Here is a 23,286-nt window from a genome sequence, read left to right as displayed (position 1 = left end):
TATTTATTGTGGATCAGGCATAATCATGGCGGCCACCTGCTGCTGCCTGGACAACATCAGACGAGGAAAATGCATAGTGCGGCAATGGTGGCTGCTTTCGATTTTTTCGCCTCTACCGATCTCCTTCCTCTTGCCAACCATGGCTTCTTTTTCGGTAGAACTATTGTGCTGCGACTGTTGGTGTGTGTGTGTGGGGCCTTATATGTTGTTGGCCAATTTGGACTTCTGACTTAGATGACTCGTAATCTAGCCGATGGAGTATGCATAGCGTTTCACTGTTTTTGCAGCAAAGCGAATGCCGGGCATTTCTAGTTGAGTGTTCTTTTTTCTGTGAGCTTTTGTTATATTGGTAGTTGTCTTCTCTTTCATTTCATATCTTGTGTTTGTAAGAACATGACATGTGAGGAATGAATCGGCACAGGCTCGCAACATAAAGGCACTCGTGTTTGAAGTAGTTGTGTGTGTGTGTGAGTGTGACATTGATAAAAGATAAATGGTTCCAGCAACCGCACCTTGCAGAACCAACCATTTATATACCACTAGTATCAAGTGCATCCACTATATGCATCACCAGTCATTTCAGCACCTTTCTCTTTTACACTAGCCGCCAGTAGAAAAAAATCCAAGGAAAAACAATTCGTTGCGACCACCGATCAAATGCACTGCCTCCATTCTTTATTCACCGAGGCTCGACACCTTCATCATCAATTATTAGCAAAAATAATGGAAAACAACACAAAAAATGGATCAGGTTATAAATTAAGAGCTTAAGAATAGGAGACATTGGGAAAGCAACAATCAATATGAAATGGAAACAAGAAACTTCCTAGTGCAAAGCCTTGAGAAGATACCATGCCGCCTTCGACCAATGTATGAGGACCTTAGCGACACGGTCTGACCTACCGGGAGAGCACATTACCTTTGTCGTCATTTCCTCATCCACATTCTCCTGCTACTCGGGTGCATGTTCTGTATCTGTGTTTTCTCATAACGGAAGACTCAGCGCAGCATTTCAATGATAGCTATGAAAGCATTCACGTTGGTGAGATGGTGGCCGAGGGCATGGAGACCGGGGCAGCCACTGAACTCTAAAGAAAGTGCAAGGTTTTCGTTCTGGCCTTTAGAGCCCATTTATCTCTTAGTGACCCTTTTTTCATAGGATCCTCAAGCAAATGATAGTATGATCATTTGCCCGTTTTGTTTGTGGGATTGCTATGTTGAGAAGCATGTCTTTAACTTAGTGTATGCATTGTCCTCTACAACCTTTGTTGTCGTATGTGTCGTTGCTCACACAGTAAATTATCTGTATTGTCCCATGTTCTTAATGCATCTGGCTTGAATTAGGGGGAGCGGAAGCCCAATTTCTACCCATTATGATTTTACAGTACAAACAAAAATGCTATATATGTCTGCATCGTTTGCGTGTCAGTTTTCTAACATGGGACCAAATTTTACGTTTTCCGCCATCTATTTAGATGTTTGTATAGTTTTCAGAATAAAAAATATCATTTATTTTAGAGGTTCGGTTGGGATCTTACGTTCTTTTTAACTAGTGTATTAGGGCTTGAGTCTTCATTGGGATCATGGTTTTGATTTTATTAATTTCGTACATACTGATAAAATTATCTATCGGCCAAAATATTCAGCAATTGCAGTAGTACACGAAAATTCAAGTTAGTTTATAAAACAAAATATTATTTAGATCTAAATCAAATTCAAAAGGAAATTCCAGTCCTTTGACCGGAATCAAAACTGAAATCACTAAATTCCGGTCATTTGGATGCTTTTGCATGGTTGGATTATGCTCCTTTCCTGCCGTCTAATGTCTTCTAAAGTGTCTCACTTCAAGAGAACCGGCAAGTGTTGTCGGCCGACCATCATGGTTTCCGGCGTAAATTTGTAGCTTCCCTAGTGTCTGGCTTGGGGGCAAGTTCCCAAGTCGTTGTATGAAGGCATGGGTGGGTTTTTCATCAAGCAGGCATCCCAGGCTATCAAAACAGAGGGATTACAATAGAAGGATATTATTATTCAGTGCAATGGGAAATATGTTGCGACAGTTTGCAGTTGTTCAAAATATTGGCGGAGGATGTTTGAGAAATGGTGGAGGTTATTGAGAAACAGTAAGATGCAGCGAGCTACGCTTCCCCACAGCGATTTGACACTTCTAACCGTTGATCTGCTCCTTCAACGCTCAGGATCGCCTGGTCGTCCACAACAGTTTTTCACCGTGCCAATCTTCTTGTCGGGGCCAGCCGAAACGTCTCCTGGGCCGCTGCTCCCAAGACTGACTTGGGCGTCCTCTCGTTAATCGGGCCAACGTGGCACACAGCCCAGTCGGATGATTCTGAAAAACGTTGTTGGGCCGCACGAGCATGGGTCGAAGAGTGTGGTTTTCTTGGTCGGCATATCCAAAGAGAGGACGCTCTCGATGTGGAGGCACGTGGTTAATGGCGCCGGGCGGGACGGTGCGAGGCAAGGCGACGTGGGATATGCGGTCACACGGCCGTCTCATTTCCTCAACTGCTCGACTTCCCGATCGATGGTGGAGGTGCGTTACTAATCGGGTCGCCTACTTTTTTGCCTCTTTCCTTGAGTTCAAGAAGCCACAAATTCCTACCCAGATTCATTCCATATGTGATGGCGGCCATGGCGGCCTCTTTGCTTCCTTTGTTTCCATATGTGATGGTGACAGAGTCCTTGATGGCGAACACGCGGAGGTGGCTCCCGTTCTGGGAGAACATTGGTAGCGCTCACAAGCCGGATGCAGTGGATAAAGGTACGTACCAATTCTTTTGCTGATCGTGGACAGCCAAAGGAGAGAATCATTCCCATTATATTAATGTTTGTGATCTTGCTTTGCTTACTTCCTAAATTTCCTCCCGACATCCTGATATTTGCATGTTTTTCTGTTCAATCTGTCATGTATGTGTTTTACTTTTATTTCAGTTGATAAGTCACTAGCCATTTGCGACAGATGATTGCTATGTATGGCCGTGACCCGTGAGCTTCTTTAACTATATTTCTACATTCAAATAACATTAATATAGCTTCAATCACAATTCATATAGCTTCAATTAGTTGTTGGGTTGGGTTGAAAACTTGAAAACTTGAAGGAAATTAACTATTAGATTGATCATATAGCTTCAATCACAATTCATGAGTCGTCAAGCTGACACTTTGCACCTTCCATTAGTTGTTTCCAACATTCGGCTGGTTTGGAAGGCACAATTGAATATTCTAGCTGTAGACGCACTTAGGTCAGTTTCAATTTTTTTTCTTTTGAGGGAAAACAATTCACCAAACATTCACCAGAGCCATATCACACTCTTTACAATACAACTCAGGAACACTAGATTCTAATCTTAAATCTCCATGGAAATCAGCATATGCGGCAACTTCAGGGGCCAATGCGCCGCTCTCCCTTTGAATTGTCCTGACGCAACTGGTCTCAAAGTCTTTCATGAAAGTTTTTACGTCCTCGGTTATTGGGAACGCTAGTGCCCTGCTGACAATGGCTGATTGGATCGAGAAGATTGCTGCAGTCACTTTCCAGGATTGGTGATTTTCAATTTGTTCACTTATTGGGACGATCCCTCTGCATGCCACTGACGGCCATGCAACATTAATTCAGACTTTCAGGCAGAGGAGCAAAAAGAATGGGATCCAATAGATGCAAGGGTGATACCAAGAAGAAGGCAAACCCAACTCAATCGAGGATGGCTAGAAGAAGGGCAAGGGGAATAGTGCCAGGCCGGTGGAGCTATCCATCCCAGGACTATTTTCATGTCTGGTAGGGACAGGGAAGGCATATGCACAACCTTACAAAGAACACACATAACTGTCGATGGATGCCCTTTCTTTTTCCTTGTTCAGTTTGTCGAATTTGTTTGTGGCGTATTGAATTGTGCCTCGACATGCATAGGTGCGAATAGAGAGGATCAATCACAGGATGAAGTTCGACGCTTCTTGAGGACCTGATAATAGCATTTCCAGGATGTAACGGTCAGTTACTTGGTCTTCTCTATTTTCTTAATAAGAGTCTTATTAATTCTAGACGGTTAGATTATAACGAACAGAATTGAGACCATCTTGCTTTAAGTTGGTTGTTGAAACAAAGCGTTTACAAGCATGCTATTACTTTTGTTGTTTGTGTTTTCATGGGAACACATTTTTCAAAAATTCGGATTATCTTGTGTTTGTTTGGTAACATTGCTTCCCGGTTACTTGTTGCGCCAATCTTTTTCTAACATCCATGTCATCATTTTGTCAAAATGGACGGGCGCGGCAACGCGCGTCATCATGATCTAGTTTTTGCTGATGACGGCTTCAGTGTTTCTCCATGTGGAGGAGACTCTTTGGGGGGAACTTCCATCAACGGTCTATGTAACAATATAATATTTACTACGAGTGCGAATTTTAGTGGTGGTTGATGTTTGTTAGATTTATTTGTGCCTTATTTATGTCGTCAATGGTGCATTACTCAAACATTTCTAAGAATGCAATTTTAAAAATCCACTGTAACACTAAAATGGTTCCTCAAGTCGTCTCCGGTTCATTATATCTCCATAATATCACAGACCACTTTTCAACCATCAAAGGAGATCTTGATATCAGGGGCCACGAGTTTTAAAACATCTACAATATGTCCAATATCATTTACGATATAACAATCACGTCGAATGTTCAAAACTGCATATAGGCACTAACACGTTTTTTTATTTTACAGATAAGATTAGGCTCAGTGGTGGACAATGTGATACAATATAACAATTACGTCGAATGCCTAGATCTGCATCTCTCAGAAATTACTTTGAACTCCTACTGAGAGACCTTACCGGAGATTATATTCGCCAGGTTCTTTGTTCTCAGAGCAAGGGTGCTGAAGGAAATGAGATTTGCCCTACATTTATTTCGCAAAAATGAATGATCTGTTGATCAGCGCCGGCGCCTGCGGTAGAATGGAGTAGGCTCCAAAAATGCTGAGTTCCATTTTGGAACTTCAGATGACAGAGTAATCAGAAGTCATCAGGTCAATCCCATACATGACTTCTCAGTGGCTGGCCCCTTTGCAAAAATTGTGAGGTTTCGATGCCAGACTTAGAAGCGGTGATATTAGTTTAAACCTCTCTGATATCCATGTTCAGCGCATCAGCGCGAGCGTTTGCAGCTGATGAGCTGAATTTCATTTCTAATATCAGTTTGAACCTTGTAATCTTCGAATTTTAGCCATATAACTCTGGAATTTGAACCTTGTAACATTTTGAGCTTTTGTGGTACAATCGTTGAAATGGCATCGTATGAGACTCGTATATTGCTAGCACTATTTTGACCTTAGTAGGCAATGGTCTTAGATTTTATTAACCATTCTGGAATCATCAGTTTACCTTGTCGATCTCACAGCAGACGATCTGTATAGCTAACTTGACTGCGATCTTCGACATTATTGCACATAGTTGGTTTCTTCCACCGTGTGCACTGTAGAGCGCAGAATTAATTATCGCACTCGAGTGTCCATCATCACCCTTCTGTGTAACTTTGACCTCATCACCTAAATGTAAACTTATGACCGAAGTCATTCCACACACTTCGTTTTTACAAAGCTTTTTGCCAATAAACGCCTACGGTTTGTCCCTCTTCTAGCCGACGCGTGGCAAACTAGTCGGGCGAGAAGCTTGCGCGGTAAACAGCACGGTAGCGCGGGAACAGGCTCACCGACGGTACATTTGGCGCCTCTTCGAGCCCACGCCTGGGGTGCGGTGTTGTCAAGCGTGCACTGGATTCTGAAATCCTCCGCTATGAACGTCGTGACAAGACGTGATGATTACAGGCCGGCCGGCCCCCATTTATTACAGCGGCCATTTAACCTACCCTTGTGTCTCTTCAACCTTTCGATCGCACCCCACCATTGCAAGAAGCACACCCACCACGAGAAATTCTTAAAGGGTATCCTGTGTAGCTCCAATGGCGCCCCGAGCGGCTGCCGACGACGAGCAGCAGTTCACCATGCGTGCCGTGGTGGACACCCATAGAAGGTTCATGGACCTCTCGGTGGTGTACACCAACAATCCGGTCTGGGTGGAGCACTCCATCCACATCATGGAGCTATTGCTTGCCGAGGAGAAGTACAAGGTGGTCGGGTTCGACCTTGAGTACACCCGCTCTCGTGCCGGGTCTCGTCCCAAGGTCGCCGTCGCCCAGATGTGCGTGCGTCACCATGTCCTCGTCTACCACTACTGCCTGGCCACAAGGCCTTGCGAGCGTTTCGCCAGGTTTGTCAACAGCCCCCACTACATGTTCACTACGGTGGATATCACCAACGATGTAAAGGCGCTCGAGAGTTCGGGCATCACCTGCCAGAATCTTGTCGACATCCAGGGCCAATACAAGATCTGGGGCAGCAAGGAGCATGAGAAGGACTCACTGGTTCACCTCACCGAGCCCATCATTGACCCCTACTACAGAGACATGAAAGATTCATGCAACAAGGACAAGCGTGCCTGGCACTCGGCCTGAATGGAGAAACTCGACAAAGTTCACGTCATGCACGCGGCCAAGGAGGCGTACACGAGCTACGACATGTACATGCGGATTATTGACATGAGGAAGTGCCTCCTTCCCCAAAACGGCCAGGGATCCAGCCGGAAGCAGAGCAATGGCAAGCGTCGTCGCAACAATAAGTAGATGATTGGATCCTCGTTTCTCCTACTTTAGTATGCATGTAATTGCTTACTTTAGTGTGTGTAAATGTTATGTGTGTAGTCACTTGTGTAATTGTATGCTTAATTTGGTTATGTAATGCTGTCTTTTTAAGTATATATGTTGATGCTCTATAGACAGAGCGTAGATGGTGTGCGGACAAAAAAAATCACATCACACAGGGACTAAACAATGGAACCTGCCGGTGATGTTTTCATCAATCACTCACAATTGTATATCAGCAATCGTTTGCTCACAACACACACGACTTGTTAGTAGTAATCGTCTGTGTTCTTATCGATCTTCGCACACGTTTCTGATTACAGACCTATTTGCCTCGTATCACACACATCTTGTTCATTTGAACCGTTTCTGTTCTCATGTCTCAACGCAAACAGTTCATCCGAGTGAATCGCAATGCCGTATATCGCACACAACTTTGATCTTGCTGACTGTTTCTTTTGTGTTGCCTAATCACAAACAGTTCATCCGAGTGAATCGTATACTGTACATCGCACACATCTTCATCTGGCTGCCCGTTTGTTTTGTTCCTCCTTATCGCAAACAGTTAATTGAACTAAACTGTATGCCCTACATCGCACACGCAACTAAAATCTGAACCGTGTTTGATGCATCCTCCATCACAAACGTTTTGCATTTTTTTGACGGTTATTTTACACCACCGTTTGCGATTATGGCATCACAGACAATTTCGTCATAATCTAAACCATAACACTGATCGTAGTGTCGCGTTAGCAGCATCCTGCAGTAGTGAGGGCTAAAAGTATCTTCATAATCTATACCATAACACTGTTTAAAGCCCTTTGCAACTAGACGTGCCTTATACATGTCAATGGAGCCATATGCTTTCTTCTTTATTCTATACACCCATTTACAATCAACAATAAGTTTTACTTCTTTGGTTTGGTACAAGATGCCAGGTCTTGTTTTTCATGAGCGCAAAATATTCTTCGTCCATTACTTTCTTCCATCTTGAATCACCAAGTGCACCATCCAATGTTGTTGCAAGGACGCAAGGTCCCCTACAGAGTTAGTAATGAATATGTGAATCGAAATGGACTTTGATTCTCTTCTTCAAGGATTAAATCTCACGTACTGTGAGACCTATATCACACTTGCCTAGTGGTTGTGGACTGGTCAGCTTCCGTGTTTTTTTTTTCAATTTTCATTTTCTTGTTATTTCGTTCGGTTTACTAGCCCTTTTGGTGTCCCTTTTACTCCCCCTTTCCGTTTTTTCTGCTCTTTCTTTTCTTTTCTTTTCATGTTTCTTTTTTTCTTTATTCATTTTTTCTATTTTACAAATACACCAGAAATAATGTTTCCTCCTTTTTATTTATATATTTTCTCTCGGTTCCTTTTTCTTCACCATGTATTACACAAAAATGTACATCTCATATTTAAAATCATTCATTGTGTATTTAACAATGGTTTATCATCTATTAAAACGTATTTTGTATTAAGAAATGTTAATTGTGTATTTCACAAATATTGAAGTGTATTTAAAAATGTTAACGATGTATTAAAAATGTTCATGCATATTTAGAAAAATTTGCATCACTTATTAAAAATATGTTCATGGTGGTTCAAAATGTTCATTATTTATCTTGAGCCCTATATAAATTTTGTTAAACACCTGACCCCCATGCCATATACGAATTTCGTTAAACACGTGGCCCCCGTGTAGATCACATCTATGAGCCCTCTAGTTTGCAAATTTCATCTTTCTTAACAAAGATGGGACCCAAAGAACCGAAGCACATCTTTGGTCTAGCAAGCAGCATAGAAGGACCGTGGATAGCCAAAACTTTATAACAAAACCTCACCATAATACCAAATAAATATTTTTTTGGCAAATCAATACCAAATAAATATAATATGAAAAATAAAATATGATTGATCTAACGATTATTTTTTGGTATTATAAACATAGATTTTTTTATAAACTTGATCAAACTTTCCAAAGTATAATTTAAGACAAACTTAATATACGAAATGAATAAAAACCGAGAAGCACGAAAACGAAAAATGGGGAATCGGAGACAGAGAGTGTCACCGCCGTTACCGTGATCCAAGTGAATGAATCAGTCAATCGAAGCTTCAGGTAAAAAAAAAACTTCACGAAAAAAAGCTTCAGGTATCTTTTTTTTAGAACTGGGCCAGGTCGTCACCTCTGGTCCAAGTGTAAGCCCAACAGTGGCCTGGGTCGCTGACAAGGAGATCCGCGATCTCGCTCCGCATGTTCTCCTCCTTTCACTACAGTAGGGCGGGGTCCTTCTACAGGGAATCAGCTCGTTCGGGATCGGCGGTCGTGGAGGCAAGGACAGTTCGTCGGAATCATCATCGCCTGCGTCGCCGGGGCAGACATAGTGGTAATGCTGAAAACGAGGTCCGACGGGTGTAGGGGCGGCGACGGCGGCCGGTGAAGCGCTTAGCCGACGCGGCCATCCTAGTCTGCCAAATCCTCGGTTTGTGCTAGGCTGTACGCTATCGTCGCTAACTTACGCGGTCGATGGAAATAAGAAGCTCTGTACGCACGCACTCGAACCAGATGAAAGGTGAGGGGTCAAGCCGCATCTTAGACCGTGCGCAGTCCGAGTTGGTGTCTGGCTCGGACGTAAAGTCCGAACTCTAAGTTTTCAGTTTGGGTTACTTGCTCCTACTCCGACCTGGTATCCTCCTCGTATAATCCTTTGCCTTCCTAGGCTTATAAATACGGCCAGGTTCCGCTCAAGCCAATAGATAGATCGAGACAAGCTCACCCGTTTGCCTTTGATTCATCGTCTGCGTTAGTTTGCCATGGGAAACATCAACTCTTGCTGGGCTGCGAACTCGCAATCGCCGCCGGTAAGCGTGACCTCGTCGGTATGCACGACGGAGGCCACCACCGCGGTGCACAAGTTCGTGGTGAAGAACTACTCGCTGCTCGACGGCATGGGCGTCGACAAATACGTCACGTCGAGCACGTTCAGAGTCGGGGGCTACGATTGGTGCATCGACTTCTGCCCCGGCGGCGACAGCCGGGCGCCTGGCTACGTGGCGGCCTTCTTGCGTCTCCGCGGGGACGAGGCAGCGACGGGCGTGATGGTGAAGTACCGCTTAAGCATGCGGGAGAAAGACGGCAAAGTACATATGGCCGGGCGAGTGTGGAGCAAAACCTTCGGGTCGGCGGGTACTAGATGGGGCAACATCCGGATTGCAAACAAGTCCAAGCTGCGAGGAGACTGCTTCACCATCACGTGTGATTTGACCGTCGTAGGAAATCCCACCGTGCAGGAGATGTTGCCGAATCAGGACTGCTGTTGTAACCGCCTCTAGTACATATGATATGAAACGTGTACGATGAGTTTCATGTGTGTTAAAGAATCAGATCTTACAAAGATTCACCATAGGTACAAAGCATCTGAAAAAAATAAACGGGTCGAGTTTCATATACATTCGCAAACAGTGTAATATTTTTATTCCAAGCAGTCTATTTCCTTCAGAAACTACTTCTTATGAACTATCAGGCATTTTCGCCCACCTCCTCCTTATTTTTTTTCTTGAAAAGGAAAAAAGCCCCCGGCCTCTGTATCAATCAAGGCATGCAGCCATATTATTAAAAAGTAGTGTAACAAAATCTTAGATCCACAAAAGGCTCACAACCTGAGCGCAGATCGGAAGAGAACATAAAAAAAGATGCCACATCCAACGATAAAGAACAGACTACAATGTCTATACACCTAGCCTATTATTAGCTTGCCATCTAAATCGGCTGAAGATAGCCCGTGCTACCGTCTCCCAACGGTTGCATCCAATAAACAAAAGCTCCATGGAGTCCGCATGAGTGAGTAACGACCACGTACGGATCCAAGCTGTAGCTTTGTAGATAACCTGCAATAAATTAGTGAAGTTCGTCCCATTAAAAATCAAATCATTTCTAGTGTTCCGTATCGCCTAAAATAGTGCACATATCCCTATCCGAATATGTTTCGCCATATGTATGTCCACTCTATTAAGCAACGTCTCAAATAATGTGTTTATGCTCGTTGGGGATGTACGTTAAAAGCTATATGTATGCCTACCTCCTCCTCATAAGAGCGATGCTAACGGACGGGCACATATGGAGCTTTAGGATCGGAGGAGAATAGGGGGAAGAAGTCGGACGGGCACATATGGAGCTTTAGGATCGGAGGAGAATAGGGGGAAGAAGGGCCACACCCGGCCACACCTACCTGGAATTCACGAGGGAGGGGGTGAGATGCATGTAAAAATCTGTGATGTATGACTATTGTCCTCGTAATGACTCATGGAAGAGAGCCAATGTTGACATCTCCAACGCATTTCAAAGCGCCGCTATTGTCCGGACCAGGCCATCTACACAGTTTTAGCCATCCAACGCGGATCACTAAGTCGGCATGGACTGGTCCGAACGTCCGAAATCCCACAAGTCGTCTCTAAAATGAGGGGAGCTCTGGTGGAGTCCGGGCATCCGCTATGTCAGACTAACACTTCACATCCACTGAAAACCCCACTTGGAGCCTCTGCATCTTCACCTTCATACTCTCCTCCTGTCGCTCTCAATCCCATGCTCCCAGAGAACGAGACCACTGGCACTGCCGTAGCCCCGGGGTGCCGCCCAGCCTTTGCCAGACCCCTGCTGACGCCACCCAAGCCTTGCCAGACACCGACACCATGTCTCTCGGATCTGGTTGCCACCCAGGTACCCTCCGCCCCTATGTACGCCATCCATGGCGGACAATGCACCCAACAAGTGTCCGGGCAAATGCCTAGTGCAAGATTTTGAAGTTCTCATTGTTTACTTTCAAGCAAATACGATGGATTCGAACGAGGAGTACTTCTACGACGAGCTCATGGATTTGTCTTCGTCCGATGATGACGAAGATGTGGATAAAACAACGATGATGAGAGCGATTCTTAAAGAAATGAAGAGTGGGGAGGAGCATGTTCTCAACTTCAAGGGTTCAATAAAGGGACATCAAGTGTTCAATGAACAGGCCACAGGGTCATATGAATATGTACGATGACTACTTTCCCCCCGATGCGCTATTTGAAATCTATTTTCGATGTCGGTTCCAAATGCGACAACTATTGTTCATGCACATCTACTTATCAAACACACGTTGAACACTTTTTCATGATGATTGAACATATTTTAGATACATGTTGAACCTTTTTTTAATACATGTTGAACATTTAGCCAAGTACATGCAGAACATTTGAAAAGTGCACATTGAACAATTTTTTAATACATGGTAAATGTGTTTTAAATGCAAAGCTAACATTTTTAAACGCATGGTCAACATTTTTAAATGTCATGAATATTAAAATTTTAAACATGCAAACATTTTTTTGAAGTGTTAGAACAGCATGAATATCTTTTATATATTTTTTGTCTCGCTGGAAGTGAGATATAGGCGCCCGTTCCCTTCATGTTTTTTTTTAGAAAAGGAGGATGACCCCCGGCCTCTGCATCTGGGAGATGCATACGACACTTTATTAATTATTCTCGAGGACCTTACAAAGTATTACAGACAATATTTCTGAATCCACCATCTCGGCAACATATGCCGCTACTCTTACCCATATGATGAAGGGATGCTAGTTGGGCCACTACCCAAACCACTCACCTAAACCTAACATCAAAAGCCGGAAGCCCCAGCCAAGCCACATACCGGGTCTGGGGCACGATCCAGTCAGACACACATGACGCCAGACAGCTATCTCCACCTGCGCGAGTCCATCTCCGCGCATCGGGCGGCGAGCCTCCACAGCGCCATGCCGCCGATCTTCGCCGCCATCAATGAGTGAGATGAAGTACCGCTCCACCAAGGCATGTACAAGGTGAGGAAGGGCGAGGTCCCCATCGGAGACACGACCGGAAAAGAAGCACCGCAGCCACGAGACACTGCCCGGAGCTGCGACGCGGTAGATCAGACGGGCCGCCACCAGGAACCAGACAAGCTCGCCATGCACACCCAGCATCCCCATGCCCAAATCGGCGCCTTCAAGAAGGTGACGACGCTGTGGCGCCGCCGCCGCTTAGCCACCGGGGTTAGGGTTTTCACCCGGGTGCAAGGGAAGGGGGAGTCAGGGGAGGTTTAGCCTCGGCGCCGCCACCAAGGAGGGAATGGCGTCCGGGACGCCATCGACGCCGTGACCGCCACCGGCGGCCAAGGGTTTCCCCCGGCCAAGCACCCTGCTGCCACCTCCGAACTAGCAACAACATCAGCAGGCGCGTGCACGCCGGAGATCCAGGCCGGCCGGAGGTAATGCATCATGAGCGGACCAGATCGCCTCCGATCTGACGAGGGGAGCCCGGGGCCTCCCCGCGCCATGACCAGCGCCCACCGGAACCTCGCTGCCCGCGCAGCCGAGGGGATCCGGCCTACCTCACCGACGAGCACTCCCCACCGCCGAAGGAGCGCCGTCCGCACCAGCGAGGCCGCCGCCTCAGATCCAGGCCCTCACCGGCGAAGACCATGGCAGCCAGAGCCGGATGCATCAGATCGGGCGGATCCGGACACCAGCGCCATGGCAATGCGCAGATAACCGGGAGATGACCCGCCATGCCGAGTGCCCCCCAGCGCCACGAGCAAGGTCCCCCGCCGCCGCCGTCGGCCGCGAGGCTTCGCCTTGCGGCGTCCTCCGACGGTGGCGGAGACGGGTGGCCGGGATACTGGCGGCGGCGGCTAGGGCTGCAGAGTCCGCCCGTGTCGCTCGCACGGGAGCGACGCGGGGCTGCTGATTGGATTGTTCAAGCACGACAGGTGAAAGTAGCAAACGAATATGCAGTTGGATGGTTAGGAGGATATAATGGTATCCTCAACCCATCAGGTTTCAAGTACTCACCGGTGCTCGCATTTTTCTGGATTAAATTCAGGTCTTTCGGTGATGTGTGTTTAGTGCGAGAAGACGTTTCGGTCGACTACGAAGGTGTCTGTCTCGACTTCGTCAATTTTAAAATGATGTGCCAGCTCAGTTTTTCGAAGATGCTTATAAAGATAAGGCATGTGCGCATTTATAAGGATGAGGGTATGTACGTATATATGAGCATCTGCGTTTGTACTATGTTAAACAAAAACGAAGAGGCGGAAGTATACCCTAAGAAAACATAGCATGACGAATGCGAACGGTACAAGATTTATCTCTTATGTAGCACGCCTTCTATTATTCTTTTATTAATCGCTTTTTTATGAGTTTCTCTGCTCTTAATTGCTTAGTTTGCCGTCGCCAACACAGCTGTAGTACGCCTTTTCTTATTCTATATCGCTGCCTTGCACGTTATTCTGTTCAAGTAGCGTAAGATAATCCCTTGCAAGCTGAAGGTGTAGTACAAAATCACGAACTCCGTCGCCGTTAATTCGAAGATGCCAGCAGAGCACGTTCACAAGTGTTCATCCATGTGCCCAACAAGTCACGCATAAACATAAACAATATGGGGGTGCAGATTTCACACGAAGAGTGCCCTCGTATATAAGTCAACCATCCAAGCACAAACTCAGCACACGCGGCAAAACAGAAGGCATACTCCTACATCTGAAAACACCAACAGTGGAGAGAAGAGTCCAATAGGAACAAATATTGCCCCAGAGATGGCTACTAGGTCATCTCTGCTGCAACTGCTAGTCGTGGCAGTAGCCGCGGCGCAGTTTGTCGGGTCAGAAGCCGGCGGTATTTCCATCTACTAGGGTCAGAATGGTGGAGAGGGCACGCTGGCTGCAACCTGCGCCACTAGCAACTACAAATTTGTCAACATCGCCTTCCTTTCCTCCTTTGGCAATGGCCAACCGCCAGTCCTCAACCTGGCAGGCCACTGCGTCCCAACCAACGACGGGTGCGCTAGCCTAAGCTCCGACATCAAGTCATGCCAGAGCAACGGCGTCAAGGTCATGCTCTTCATCGGTGGCGGGGCAGGCGGCTACTACCTTTCCTCGTCCCAAGACGCCAAGAATGTCGCGACGTACCTGTGGAACAACTTCTTAGGAGGTAAGTCATCTTCGCGGCCTCTCGGTGATGCAGTCCTTGACGGCATCGACTTCGATATTGAGGGCGGTACACCCCTGCACTGGGACGATCTTGCAAGGTTCCTAAAAGGGTATAGCAACTCCGGCAGGAGAGTGTACTTGACTGCCGCGCCACAATGCCCTTTCCCTGATGCCTGGGTGGGAGGTGCCCTCGACACCGGCCTCTTTGACTATGTGTGGGTGCAATTCTACAACAACGCTCCTTGCCAATATACTTTAGGAAGCACTTCCAATCTAGCTGATTCATGGAAGCAGTGGTTGACAGTTCCTGCAAAGCAGATCTTCCTCGGTCTCCCGGCGTCACCTGAGGCTGCTGGGAGCGGGTTCATCCCGGCTGATGACCTAAAGTCGGATGTCCTCCCATTGATCAAGAGTGCGGGGAAGTATGGTGGGATCATGTTGTGGTCCAAGTATTATGATGACCAGGATGGGTATAACTCTTCGGTGAAGAGTGATGTTTGAGAGGGTTGCCTTTCATCTGATCCATATGATTGGCACTTCCTTGTGTTGTTTGAGGATTTATTTTATTTCCCCTTGTGATTTTTAAGTTATTATGTGGTGCTGGATTGTCATGTGTAATATAAATAAATTTTTACTTACTTGGATCTTCCATTCTGTTATCTACTAGCGTTTTCCAATGAGGAAATGTGGACTAATGATAATTAGTTCAACATGAAAAGGTTTGCATGTCATGGCTGGTTTTGATTTATATTAAATGGTGTTGGGTGCATAGAGAACAAATGCAAAGCCTCTTTTGAACAAAGCTGCAAAAAAGCAAAGAAACATCGAAGAGGCAACACAACAACCCCAATCCCCACCCACGCCCATAAATAATAGAAAATTACTCACTCCATCCTATGGTGGGATCGACCAAAGTCAAAACACACTCAAAATCTAGAGTTGTTAAAATCATAGAATGCTCAAATAAACGATGCTAAGGTTGCAAGGATCTCGGAAACAAACTCGCGTGCATATGCGGATGAGGATGAAGTTAGGGATGCACGATTTTACCTGGGTTAGGTAAGAATCCTACTTATTTTCTTTGTCTTCCCTATGATCTTAATGCAAAAGTATGATGGTGGCTAACATGAGTGAAACTATAACAATCTAGATTCGTGTAACAGATCTACATCTTGCCACAATGTCGACACAAAGCGCTTCTCTTCATCCATCTACATCATGGTGTTGTACTTGTGTTAAACTGGCTATTCTTCCGCTTCTACCTATGGGTCCTTATATGTAGTTGTTCTACTGTGGTATCCAAGATGAGGAACCTAGACCTAACTCCTACCAACAAAGGAATAAGGCATAACTTCCTTAATCTTGATGAACGTGCACTCATCCATGCAATCTTTCTCATCTGCTCCAGTTTCCATAAGCCACACATGTCGGAAGGGAAGGTTCCATAGTTGTTTAGGACTTGTACATGGATATGCCTTCCGTGGGTTTGATGTCTTGTTTGTATAACTATATTTATAAAAAATATGAGTATATATGTTGATAGACCTCATGAGTAGCATCAGTTCTCGTTGAGGCGATTGTATGATCCGTTGTGGTGACGAGCGTGTTGACACCACGACCATCGAGCACCGAGACAACCAGAATCACCATACATCCTCACCGGTGTCTTGACATCTCGCTTGTGCACCTCACAAAATCCCCTGCTACCCCTAATGAGTCCAAAATGCATCATATCATTTTGGCTCATTTGTTGCATATCCTCATAGTAAGACCCCTATATTATGTTCTACTAGCATGATGTCCGTGCATTGCTATGAAACTATAAATTACAAGAAGATAGGTCACTACCTTAAGAAGTTGTTAAAATATGTTCATACCCTACCACCTTTGCATGTGGTTCATGATTAAAAAAAGCAAAACATGCAATGCCAAATCTTGTTGCAGGCATTTGAGAATTTTAAATGGTCATTAGTAGGTTCTTTACAAGACACAACATTTCATAAGTTGAAACATATGAGAATACGCATTAGTAAGTTGATTGGACAAGGTCGTGGATTGGGTAGGAGGACAAGCTCTATCGGATTACAATTTTTTCACTCTCTTGTTCTATCATATAGAACTGGAAGAAATCAGTTGAGAAGAGAAATTAAAAATATTACTTTAGTTGTTTATTTGTGTTAGGTCACACATTTCAGTAAAAGTATATTTATTTATTTATGTTTCTTCGAAGATTGTTAGTCCCACATATAGGTAGGGATGTATTTGTTTATTGGTGAAGGTTGTTGGTCTCACATATAGGTATGAATCAATGGTTTTTTGTCGAGCTGTGAGAACAACGGGATTACGGAAAAAAGATCTTATTATTCAATGCTATGAGAAGTAGTGCTATAGAATGTTATGGTTGTTTGAAATATTGCTAAAGAATGTTGGCAAGATGGCGGGGTCATTATTTTCAAGGATGGGGATAGAAGGCATAGTCGGCATTCTTCCTCTTGAGAAGATCGTGGAAGGAAACTCTACTCGAAGGCAATCTTCGATCATATATAGGATGTCTTGCAAATTACATAGTGGGTGTTTTCTTTTATTATGTTTATTTGTATGGTCAATGGTGCATTATCATGTATGTGACATCGCATACAGTTTTGTAAGAACAATACAATCTTCCTGAAGGAAAAAAATGTTTCTCGAGCTGTCCACGGTTGACAGTATGTGATATCTCCATAATATTACAAATGATATTTTAACCATATGGACATCTTCATATCATGTACCATAACTCGCAAAACCATCTACTATATGTTTGGTGTCATAGACAGCTCACAAACAAATAATCGCATCACCCAAAAATGGTTGACACAAAATTAAGAACCATACAATTGAACTATTCATCACACTCAAGCATGCAACACAAAACTGGCCACTCTTTATAATGTGAGCATATGTACAAGGAACTAAGTTATTGTTGTTTATGTTCTTGGAAGTAGAATTATTTAACTACTTGAGAATTTGGAAATGGTTAGGCATGAAGATGAAGAAATATTTTTACAAAAATGAAACCAAATTTCAGTCTATCATCTTCATAATTGGCCTCATGACAGTCATTTTCTCCATCATTTTGCACAATCTTAACCCAAGGACCAAAATGCACTAGCACAATAATACATAAATTACCCGAGAGGATTGTACTTGAAGACAACAACTTCACTAAGAAATAGGTGATCATTCAGGGATGCTATTTGGTCTAACCAAAAAAAATTGTCTGTGGTTTATCACCCTCAAGCTAACACCTTCAAGAAGGGTACTGCCGTCACATGTACGTTATGGCTAGATCACAGGTTTTCACCAGAAAAAGGACAAACTCATTTCTCAATTCGCCAAAGGCATCATCCACCATCTCTACCTTTTGGTGCTTGCTCACAAACAACACTATGCTAGATTGCTTCTTCCGCAAAAAGAAAATTCATTGTGCCATGATCCCATACAAGAATGAGATCTGGTTGCTCGCCCTAGAATTGGTGGATAGACTTTCTCAGAGGTAGGGAAGCCGACATAGTTGCCTCCTAAAGCCATCGTGCCTTTGTCCAATGTCAACAATTAATGCAAGCAAGACTTTCACCCTCACCTTGTTTGTAAATGTCATTACATATCTGTATGATGTAATAAATTGTATAAAATGTGCATTTAGATGTACATGACTACTACACTAGTAGAAAAGAGGGCTTTGGTTCAGGCCGGGTCAGCCCATTAGTCCCGGTTCAGTCCAGAACCGGGACCCATGGGGGCATTGGTCCCGGTTCGTGAGCCCAGGGGGCCGTCCGGGCCACGTGGGCCATTGGTCCCGGTTCGTCTGGACCTTTTGGTCCCGGTTGGTGGGACGAACCGGGACCTATGGGCCTGGCTCCTGGCCCACCACCATTGTCCCGGTTCGTGGCTTGAACCGGGACAACAGGCTGCCCATTAGTCTTGGTTCGTGCCACGAACCGGGACCATTGAGGTGCCTATATATACCCCTCGCCCGCGAGCAGAGCACTCCACTGCTCTGTTTTTCTCTTGCGGGGGAGGGGAGGGCTTTGTGGTGCTCTAGCTTACCTCCTATGCACATGAGGTTTTCGATGAAATGCTCAAGCCACACTAGTTAAGCTTTCTCCTCTCGAAGCACGACCTCCGAACTCTATTTTTCCCGAGATTTGTCTAGGTTTATATTAGCAGCCCGTCACTCCCTGTCCCCGTCTTCACTATCGTCGATCGCCCGCGCCGTCTCGTCGCCGGCACCACCGTGGTGAGCCTCTTGTTCCTATCTTCTTTCTGAAAGAAAAAAAAATCTTGCTTTAGATAGATACTTGTCTAATTTTCTTACTATTTTATTGCTTGTTATTATATAGTGCGATGGTTTTGGTATCCGCCCCCGTCGGCCCTTGTCCTGTCTATGATTCAGATGTGGTATATATTATCTTTATAACTGAAAGGATCGAGATGGACCTAGAGGAGGGTGAATAGGTACAGTTACAAAATTTTAATTATTACTTAGCAATTTTAGGCAATAATGCGGAATATGAAGATGAGCCTAACAATTGTAAGTGAGTACTAAGTACTAAGTAAGTAACACAAGTACGTAAGTAGGCAAGCACAATATGATGTATGTAAGTGCAAAGAGACAAGTAACCACAAGTAGAGAGTTAGGGTTAGGAATAACCAGAACTCCGGGAGATGAGGATGTATGCCGATGTTCACTTCCTTGGAGGGAAGCTAGTCACCGTTAGAGAGGTGGATGTTATCACGAAGGCACACCAATGCCACGAAGGCTCACCCTATTCTCCCTTTGAGACAACACCACGGAGGCGTTTCTCAACCACTAGTGGTAGACCTTGGGGTGGTATCCAAACCCTCACAAACTTTTCCGAGGGTAATCACAAAGTTCGATTCCTCTCCGAATGACTCCTACCGCCTAGGAGTCTCCAACCTCCAAGAGTAACAAGAACGATGGGGGAAAGCTCAAAACTTGCTCAAATCACGAATTGCTTTGGTGCAAAGAAGGGGAAGGAGTGGATCTATCACCTGATTGGAGAACTTCTCTCAAATGCTCCTAGAACTCTTGGGAATCTAGGATTTGGTGTAGGTGAGTGAGAGAGAGAGAGGAGTGTTCTTGATAGGCTCATAGTGAGTGGTCAACCCAATCCCGTGGAAGGGAAGGGCATATATATAGTAGGTGAGTAAAAGTGACCGTTTGGGGAACATAAGTGTTCAGGATCGGTCGGACGTCTGGAAAACATCGGACGTCCAGAGGCACAAATAGGTCCGGACGTCCGACAGTTATCGGACGACCGACCGCTGTGAAACTGTGAGCCTCGACCTAGTGTACAGGACACGGACGTCCGAGACGGGCCGGACATCCGGAGCATGGACGACCGGAGAGTGCGGAAATCCGTAAAAAAGATTCTGTTGTGAAAGTACCGGACGTCCGGAAAGTTTCGGACATCCGTAAAAGTCATTCTGTAAAGGAACACCGGACGACCGGAAGTGGCCGGACGTCCGGGCAGCCGAGAGAGACCGGACGTCCGTAGATCACTGGACGTCCGAAGGCAAGATATAGGAACAATGGCTTTTGAGCAAGTTTTTCACTAGATCCAACGATCCCCTCTTAATAATGCGGGATCCCTATACTCAAGGACAAACCATAAATGAAGTCAATGTCTTGTATCACCATTCTTGAGTTATATGCTTTTTGTCCCTAGTCATGATCCATGCACACGGTCTCTGAGACATAATCCTGAGATATACTTGATAAACATGATTAGTCCCTAGCATATGTGTTGTCATCAACATCAAAATATGATTAAGGGCATGATTGCTCTTTCAATAACTATTGCTTCATTTATTGTTTATGAAAATTATGCCGACCAACATGACATAGATTATATTTATCTAGGAGGTATATGAACCGGAAATTCCAACCGACCCTATTGTCGAGAGGTTAAATTTAGTTGAAGAAGAAAACAATTTCTTGAAGGAAAAAATAAAAAAAATTGAGGAGGAGAAGATGATATTGGAGTTGCATGTTGCGGATGTCGTCGATGATCACAAGATCAAGATGGATGCAATGCGCTTGAAGATTAGAAAGATTAGAAAATATGCCATTCATACCGAGGCTTGGTATCATTATGCCGTTGGATCAATTGTTACCTTGGTTGCGATTATGATCGCATTTGTTTTCGCATTGAAATGTTTTACATAGTTTCAATGTATGGTTTAATTAATTTAGATACTCTGGAGAGCTTTATGTTGTTAGATGAGAACTATATATGTACTTTGGTTTTAATGTGATGATAACTTCTATTAATTTGGTCACTTAATTATCTATTCATGATGTTCTGTAATGGTTTTTGACACATTTAATTATATATAATGCACGCAGATGAACCGGCAATGGATGTATGGTGGCAGACACACCTCCGAGTACATTAAGGGCGTGCATGATTTTCTTGAAGTGGCTGAGGCAAACAAGCAGAATGGTTTTATGTGTTGTCCATGCCCTAAATGTGGGAATACAAAGTCTTACTCTGACCGGAAAATCCTTCACACCCACCTACTTTACAATGGTTTCATGCCACACTATAATGTTTGGACGAGGCATGGAGAAATAGGGGTTATGATGGAAGACGGCGAAGAAGAAGAGGACGATGACAACTATGTGCTCCCTGAATACGGTGATGCTGCAATGGGGGAAGCTACTGAAGATCAAGAGGAACCATATGATGTGCCCAATGATGCTGCAATGGGGGAAGTTGCTGAAGATCAAGAGGAACCAGACGATGTGCCCGATGATGATGATCTCCGTTGGGTCATTGTCGATGCATGGACGCAATGCGGAAGTCAAAAGGAGAAGCTGAAGTTCGATCGCATGTTAGAGGATCACAAAAAAAGGTTGTACCCCAATTGCGAAGATGGCAACACAAAGCTCGGTATCGTACTGGAATTGCTGCAGTGGAAGGCAGAGAATGCTGTGCCTGACAAAGGATTTGAGAAGCTACTGAAAATATTGAATAAGAAGCTTCCAAAGGACAACGAATTGTCCGACAGTACATATGCAGCAAAGAAGGTCGTATGCCCTCTAGGATTGGAGGTGCAGAAGATACATGCATGCCCTAATGACTGCATCCTGTACCGTGGTGCGTACAAGGATCTGAACACATGCCCGGTATGCGGTGCATTACGGTATAAGATCAAACGAGATGACCCTGGTGATGTTGACGGCGAGCCCCCCAGGAAGAGGGTTCCTGCGGAGGTGATGTGGTATGCTCCTATAATACCATGGTTGAAACGTCTGTTCAGAAACGGAGAGCATGCCAAGTTGATGCGATGGCACAGTGAGGACCATAAGAAAGACCGGAAGTTGAGAGCACCCGCTGACGGGTCGCAGTGGAGAAAAATCGAGAGAAAGTACTAGGATGAGTTTTCAAGTGACCCAAGGAACGTATGGTTTGCTTTAAGCGCGGATGGCATTAATCCTTTCGGGGAGCAGAGCAGCAATCACAGCACCTGCCCGTGACTCTATGTATGTATAACCTTCCTCCTTGGATGTGCATGAAGCGGAAGTTCATTATGATTCCAGTTCTCATCCAAGGCCCTAAGCAACCCGACAACAACATTGATGTGTACCTAAGGCCATTAGTTGAAGAACTTTTACAGCTGTGGAATGGAAACGGTGTACGTACGTGGGATGAGCACAAACAGGAGGAATTTTACCTAAAGGCGTTGCTGTTCATGACCATCAACAATTGGCCCGCTCTCAGTAACCTTTCAGGACAGACAAATAAGGGATACCACGCATGCACGCATTGTTTAGATGACATTGAAAGTATATACCTGGACAAATGCAGGAAGAATGTGTACCTGGGCCATCGTCGATTTCTTCCGACCAACCATCAATGTCGAAAGAAAGGCAAGCATTTCAAAGGCGAGGCAGATCACCGGAAGAAGCCCGCCATGCGTACCGGTGATCACGTACTTGCTATGGTCAATGATTTACACCTAATCTTTGGAAAGGGTCCAGCGGACTAGCTGTTCCGAATGACGCTGAGGGACACGCTCCCATGTGGAAGAAGAAATCTATATTTTGGGACCTACCCTACTGGAAAGACCTAGAGGTCCGCTCTTCAATCGACGTGATGCACGTGACGAAGAACCTTTGTATGAACCTGCTAGGCTTCTTGGGCGTGTATGGGAAGACAAAAGATACACCTGAGGCACGGGAGGACCTGCAATGCTTACACGAAAAAGACGGCATGCCTCCGAAGCAGTATGAAGGTCCTGCCAGCTACGCTCTTACGAAAGAAGAGAAAGAAATCTTCTTTGAATGCCTGCTCAATATGAAGGTCCCGACTGGCTTCTCGTCGAATATAAAGGGAATAATAAATATGCCAGAGAAAAAGTTCCAGAACCTAAAGTCTCATGACTGCCATGTGATTATGACGCAACTGCTTCCGGTTGCATTGAGGGGGCTTCTACCGAAAAATATCCGATTAGCCATTGTGAAGCTATGTGCATTCCTCAATGCAATATCTCAGAAGGTGATCGATCCAGAGAT

General features: G+C 44.9%; 1 pseudogene; it reads left to right on the top strand.

Moving 5' to 3' along the window:
• The first annotated feature begins 14,309 nt into the window (after positions 1-14,309).
• LOC119368394 lies at positions 14,310-15,203 on the top strand (annotated as a pseudogene).
• The last annotated feature ends 8,083 nt before the right edge of the window (positions 15,204-23,286 follow it).

Source organism: Triticum dicoccoides, chromosome 2B, assembly GCF_002162155.2.
Source record: "Triticum dicoccoides isolate Atlit2015 ecotype Zavitan chromosome 2B, WEW_v2.0, whole genome shotgun sequence".
Classification (NCBI taxonomy): domain Eukaryota; kingdom Viridiplantae; phylum Streptophyta; class Magnoliopsida; order Poales; family Poaceae; genus Triticum; species Triticum dicoccoides.
The sequence above is the reverse complement of the archived record's forward strand: the minus strand, read 5'-3'. Positions and strand labels throughout refer to the sequence as shown.